A 7,375-nucleotide genomic window follows, 5' to 3' on the forward strand; every position below is an offset into this window, starting at 1 on the left:
CTAACTAGCAAACAACAAACTTACTGAAGTAACTTGTATCCAGGGCTGGCACGACCACTCTGCTGGATACGCAGCTGTATAGAGCGCCAGACTGATGAGGGTGTTGCTGTAGTCAATAACAGTGAGTCTCCATCACCCATTCTGTTGGTGCTGTTACAGTGAGGAGGCGGCCCTGACTGGAAAATGGCTGCCGCTGCATCGGGTGCCTGAGGTAACTGTTAAACTGAACCCATACCATCAGCACTGCAAAGTAAAATCTAAGAAATTACTGCTGACTATTTGACTTATACACAAATATTTTTCTCAGCAAGTGCACAAACACCATTTATCTACATATTCATTGCTGGATTTGTGACCTATATATAATTTCTTCTATGTGCTTCTGCATATTATTATGTAAAACCATTTACTCCAATATGCAAAATTGCTATTTATTACTAAGCAGAAACTACATGGTGATTTTGGAGTACTTTGCACTCACTGCTAATTGGATAATTGATACTTGATATATCGCCATTTGTGAGTTTCACCAACTATTTTATTTTCTCATTTCAATAGGCAAAGGCAACCCGCCTCTCTCATCCTCTGTCCGCTATAATTATTTGACAGTGGACAGCAGAAGGCGGACCTCAAACCTATTCTTTCATGCATCAACTTTATTTTAGTACTCTCTCATCCAAATGCCAGTAACTTACCTCTCTGCAATGCTACAGTAACAGAGAACTTGTGTACGTCCACTGGACAGCAGAAGTACTTCTATTTTCGGTATTTGTCATTAACCACACACTCTCTCATTTGCAATAATTGGGCATTTACTGCCATATCTCACTGGTCACGCCCAATCTCGTTTGATCTTGGAAGCTAAGCAGTGAGAAGCCCAATCAGTACCTAGATGAGAGACTACTAGGGAATATTGGGTGCAGTAATAACACTCCCTATCAAATGCAAAAAGCAGAAGTGTTGGAGCAACCTCTGATGCTTCCATTTCTTTTGTCTACTTAGGTTGTGTTATATATTGATCTCAGATCTATACGCAGCAAAAAGTTTATACCAGGAGATCATTTAGCAGTAGGCACCTCACACTGGACACATACTAAAGTCTGAATTATTTTTGACTTGTGCCACTGTTTTTACTTTTACTCTTTTTGGATATCCACAAATATCTCAATTGTTATACTTTCCCGATATCCATTAACATTCTAATTTTGATATTTTCACCTGAGGTGTACTTTAGTAAATTTCTATTGAGAATAATGGAGTTCTTTGAGTGCATTCACTCTCATCTGATCAACAATTTATGATATTTGATGTGGAGGTGAAATTGCAAAATCTTTTTCTTTGTGTGTTTTTCTGTGTACAAATCTTAAAATTTTTACTCTATTAAAAGTTAAGTTTGAATTAATTTTTATCATATTAAGAGTGCCCCAACATAGAGTCTCTTTTTCTCTTCCTTCATACTGATAGCAGAAATAGCAAGCATTCACAAAGAAACTGTTAGGCAAGTTGTGCATCAAGGTCTTAACGTGACAAAAGTTTGTGCTAAGATGGTTCCAAGGCTTCTCACTGCTGAGCAGAAAGAAAATTGAAAGCAAATTTGTACAGACAATTTGGAACAAATTTAAGCGCCCCAACATAGAGTCTTTCTTTTTCTCTTCCTTCATAGAGATATGCACTACTGACTCTGGGAGCACCACCAGCCATAGAGACCTTTTGATACCCGCTTTAGGGATCTTCTACATACATATTTATTGTTGGTTTTCAAGGGCCAAACAGAATAGTGCGGCACTAAACAAACCTTTTTCCAAGTGTACTATTTCTGCTATCATTCAGCTGCTGAGTCAAAGGTCAATTCGAACAATTTTCTCAATTTTTTTCCACATTTTCATTTACTTTTTACATGCAAGGACTTCTGGGACATTCATCATCTTCGACCTCCTAGCGACCGTCACTAAATCTTTTGTGCCACTCAAGCAGTATGGTTTATTTTTTACAAGTACAGTCTCGTTAATTAACAGCCCCACCTCGTGCATAGCAATCCACCAATTTTGCTACTCTTAACTTTTTCTAGGAAAGTAAAAAAACACATACAATTGAAGTAGCACTATGAATTCCTGAAAATAGAAGTGTGTTTCTCTGCTTCCATTCAGCACTGCTCACATCTGTTCACTGCCTCGGCACACAGACAGCAGAGGCAGGGTGTAATTACAGCGTCTGATTATGCCTCTCTATATCTAGCCACACTCTTAAATGAGACACTTTCTTATGACTGTTATAGCCACTGATTCATATGTCCTTACAATTTTTGTAGTTGGGAGTATTTAAGGAGAATTACCATTGACTACTGTTTATATTACCACGTGGATGGTGTGGTTTATTTATTTAGCTTTGCTGCAGGAAAGCAATCCATTATACATGCACTGGCAGGAATTTATCTCCCTCTATACGTCTATTGTACTGTAGCTCACATTATACCAATATATTATTTCTGATCTGTCTCTGCACATGTTATATCTGCCCAACCTACAGTACACATGGTTTGGCCAATTAGAGAAAATGTTGCTGCTGCGATCAGGTCTGAATTGGGCCCTTAGTGTGGATAGAAAATGTCTACAGAAGGTTTGCTGGATCTGTACTGGGTTTGTGCCGATCTGTGTCTGTGACCTCGTTACTGTCCCACCTAAGCCACAGTATGGTTGACATGCTGCGCCCATTTGAGGGTGAGGAAGGGGCTCAGAGAGCGCTTTCGAGGAGTACCGAGGCCAGTGTCTTTGTCTTTCAATGCATCTATACTGGTCATGGCTGCATGAAATTGCCACCTATCCTGGGCTCACGCAAGTGATCTGTTGGCTTCCGCTTGGCATGTAGCAGCAGATTGCAGAAGCTGGAAGGAGCCGTCTATTTACACCAAACCTTCCCTGCGGCATTAGCACAATTTAGCAGTTGCTTAGCATACAACATAGCATCATGCTTTATATCTATCACCAAGTACACTCTGCATTTGCTTTCATTTACCAGGCAAACGGAGTTTTAAAATGATGGCAAGATCATTTGTATAGTTCCTGGATAAGCACAGCCTTACCGCATGTGAAGAGCGAGAGAGTCTGTTTTTCTGAGGAACAGTAAAATACTTTTCCTGCTACAGCAGTGTGATGCTTTGAAGTTACCATGTGGGAAGGTCATTGGCAGTATAATGCACAGAAGGTAGCGCATTACATTACAAACTATATTCTAATACACTTATTACAGCTAAAGATTTTTAAGTAATGAATATAACAATTTTACAGTCACTATGTTATACGTGTACAGCGGAGTGAGAAAGTAAAATGACTCTAGTGGGAATAGGTATAAATATGATGTTAGCAGAGGATGAGCCCAGAATGGACTGTATGATATCCAGTGTCTGCATTCCTATACTATGTAATGTCTGTGACCAGAACACTAATATAAATAACAAACATCACCACAGAAATATTACTCTGCTTTTCCAATATAATAAATGAGAAGAGAAAATAAGTTAACCTCGGTTTTTTACCATCATAACCTAAATATGCAAGTTCAAACTTTCATCACAAGCATGTTATCTCAGTGCGCCTTAAAATAATAAGAATTTACTCACCGGTAATTCTATTTCTCGTAGTCCGTAGTGGATGCTGGGAACTCCGTAAGGACCATGGGGAATAGCGGGCTCCGAAGGAGGCTGGGCACTCTAGAAAGATCTTAGACTACCTGGTGTGCACTGGCTCCTCCCACTATGACCCTCCTCCAAGCCTCAGTTAGGACACCGTGCCCGGACGAGCGTACACAATAAGGAAGGATTTTGAATCCCGGGTAAGACTCATACCAGCCACACCAATCACACCGTATAACTTGTGATATGAAACCCAGTTAACAGTATGAAACAACCGAGCCTCTCAACAGATGGCTCAACAATAACCCGATTTAGTTAACAATAACTACGTACAAGTATTGCAGATACACCGCACTTGGGACGGGCGCCCAGCATCCACTACGGACTACGAGAAATAGAATTACCGGTGAGTAAATTCTTATTTTCTCTGACGTCCTAGTGGATGCTGGGAACTCCGTAAGGACCATGGGGATTATACCAAAGCTCCCAAACGGGCGGGAGAGTGCGGATGACTCTGCAACACCGAATGAGAGAACTCCAGGTCCTCCTCAGCCAGGGTATCAAATTTATAGAATTTTGCAAACGTGTTTGCCCCTGACCAAGTAGCAGCTCGGCAAAGTTGTAAAGCCGAGACCCCTCGGGCAGCCGCCCAAGATGAGCCCACCTTCCTTGTGGAATGGGCATTGACAGATTTTGGCTGTGGCAGGCCTGCCACAGAATGTGCAAGCTGAATTGTACTACAAATCCAACGAGCAATAGTCTGCGTAGAAGCAGGAGCACCCAGCTTGTTGTGTGCATATAGGATAAACAGCGAGTCAGATTTTCTGACTCCAGCCGTCCTGGAAACATATATTTTCAGGGCCCTGACCACGTGTAACAACTTGGAGCCCTCCAAGTCCCTAGTAGCCGCAGGCACCACAATAGGATGGTTCAGGTGAAACGCTGACACCACCTTAGGGAGAAACTGGGGACGAGTCCTCAATTCTGCCCTATCCATATGGAAAATCAGATAAGGGCTTTTACAGGACAAAGCCGCCAATGACCACCTTCCACGTGAGATATTTCAGATCCACGGTTTTTAGTGGTTCAAACCAATGTGATTTTAAGAAACTCAACACCACGTTGAGATCCCAAGGTGCCACAGGGGGCACAAATGGGGGCTGAATATGCAGCACTCCCTTTACAAAAGTCTGAACTTCAGGTACTGAAGCTAGTTCTTTTTGAAAGAAAATCGACAGAGCCGAGATCTGTACCTGAATGGAGCCCAGTTTTAGGCCCATATTCACTCCTGCTTGCAGGAAATGCAGAAATCGACCTAGTTGAAATTCCTCTGTTGGGGCCTTTACGGCCTCACACCATGCAACATACTTCCGCCATATGCGGTGATAATGATTTGCTGTAAACTCTTTCCTAGCTTTAATAAGCGTAGGAATGACTTCCTCCGGAATGCCCTTTTCCTTCAGGATCCGGCGTTCAACCGCCATGCCGTCAAACGCAGCCGCGGTAAGTTTTGGAACAGACAGGGCCCCTGCTGCCGCAGGTCCTGTCTGAGCGACAGAGGCCATGGGTCCTCTGATATAATTTTTTAAAGTTCTGGGTACCAAGCTCTTCTTGGCCAATCGGGAACCACGAGTATCGTTCTTACTCCTCGCCTTCTTATTATTATTCTCAATACCTTTGGTATGAGGGGCAGAGGAGGGAACACATAAAACGACTGGTACACCCACGGTGTTACCAGAGCGTCCACAACTATCGCCTGAGGGTCCCTTGACCTGGCGCAATATCTTTTATAGCTTTTTGTTGAGGCGGGACGCCATCATGTCCACCTGTGGCCTTTCCCAAAGGTGTACAATCCTTTGGAAGACTTCTGGATGAAGTCCCCACTCTCCCGGGTGGAGGTCGTGTCTGCTGAGAAGATCAGCTTCCCAGTTGTCCACTCCGGGAATGAACACTGTTGACAGTGCTAACACATGATTTTCCGCCCATCGGAGAATCCTTGTGGCTTTTGCCATCGCCATCCTGCTTCTTGTATCGCCCTGTTGGTTTACATGGGCGACCGCCGTGATGTTGTCTGATTGGATCAGTACCGGCTGGTTTTGAAGCAGAGGTCTTGCCTGTGTAGAGAAGTCACCTGACTTGACCAAAGTCCTTGGAATTTTCTTCCCTGTGTTACTGCCCCCAGCCTCAAAGGCTGGCCTCCATGGTCACTAGGACCTAGTCCAGTATGTCGAACCTGCGGCCCTCCTTAAGATGGGCACTCTGCAGCCACCATTGTAGAGATACCCTGGTCCTTGGAGACAGGGTTATCAGCCGATGCATTTGAAGATGCGATCCGGACCACTTGTCCAACAGGTCCCATTGAAAAATTCTTGCATGGAACCTGCCGAATGGGATTGCTTCGTAGGAAGCTACCCTTATTCCCAGGATTCGCGTGCAATGATGCACCGATACCTGTTTTGGCTTCAGGAGGTCTCTGACTAGAGATGACAGCTCCTTGGCTTTCTCCTCCCGGAGAAACACTTATTTCTGGTCTGTGTCCAGAACCATCCCCAGGAACAGTAAACGTGTCATAGGAACCAGCTGTGACTTTGGACTGTTTAGAATCCAACTCTGCTGTTGTAGCACTTTCCAAAATAGTGCTACCCCGACTAGCAACTGCTCCTTGGACCTCGCCCTTATAAGGAGATTGTCCAAGTACGGGATAATTAAAAACTCCCTTTTCGAAGGAGTATCATCATTTCGGCCATTACCCCGGTAAACACCCTCGGTGCCTTGTACAGTCCTGTCTGGACTTGGTAATGGTAATCCTGTACCACAAATCTGAGGTACTTCTGGCGAGGATGGTAAATGGGGACATGCAGGTAAGCATCCTTGATGTCCTGGGATACCATGTAATCCCCCTCGTCCAGGCTTGCAATAACCCCCCCGAGCGATTCCATCTTGAACTTGAATTTTTTTATGTATGTGTTCAAGGATTTTAATATAAATGGGTCACACCGAACCATGCGGTTTCGGTACCCCAACCCGTGTAAAATAGTAACCCCGTCCTTGTTGAAGTAGGGGCACTTGAGTATTACCTGTTGGGAATACTGCTTATTAATTGCCTTTAGTACAGCCTCCATGCCTGAGGGAGTTGTCGGCAAGCCATAATCTAGGAAACGGCTGGGGGGAGATATCTCGAATTCCAGCTTGTACCCCTGACATACTTCTTGAAAGAAACAGGGATCCACCTGTGAGCGAGCCCACTTATCTCTGAAATGTTTTAGACGGCCCCCCACCGTACCTGGCTACACCTGTGGAGCCCCCGCGTCATGCTGTGGGCTCAGAGGAAGCGAGAGAAGAATTTTGAATCTGGGAGCAGGCTGACTGGTGCAGCTTTTTCCCTCTTCCCTTGTCTCTGTACAGAAGGGAAACGCCTTTGACCCGCTTGCTTTTCTGAAGCCGAAAGGACTGTACCTGATACAGTGCTTTCTTAGTCTGTGAGGAAACCTGAGGTAAAAATATTTCTTCCCAGCTGTGGCTGTGGATACGAGGTCCCAGAGACCATCCCCAAATAATTCCTCACCCTTATAAGGCAGAATCCTTTTAAAGTCAGCATCACCTGTCCCGTGACAGGTCTCTAATACCCTCCTGACAGAATGGACCTTACATTCATTTTGGATGCCAGCCGGCAAAATATCCCTCTGTGCATCCCTCATATATAAGACGACGTCTTTAATATGTTCTCATGTTTGACAGGGTCACCGA

At 44.2% G+C, this 7,375-nt stretch overlaps 1 pseudogene; it reads left to right on the forward strand.

The window, feature by feature from the left end:
• The first annotated feature begins 810 nt into the window (after positions 1 to 810).
• Positions 811 to 929, forward strand: LOC134949599 (5S ribosomal RNA; annotated as a pseudogene).
• The last annotated feature ends 6,446 nt before the right edge of the window (positions 930 to 7,375 follow it).

The sequence above is a fragment of the Pseudophryne corroboree genome, chromosome 1 (genome assembly GCF_028390025.1).
Source record: "Pseudophryne corroboree isolate aPseCor3 chromosome 1, aPseCor3.hap2, whole genome shotgun sequence".
Classification (NCBI taxonomy): domain Eukaryota; kingdom Metazoa; phylum Chordata; class Amphibia; order Anura; family Myobatrachidae; genus Pseudophryne; species Pseudophryne corroboree.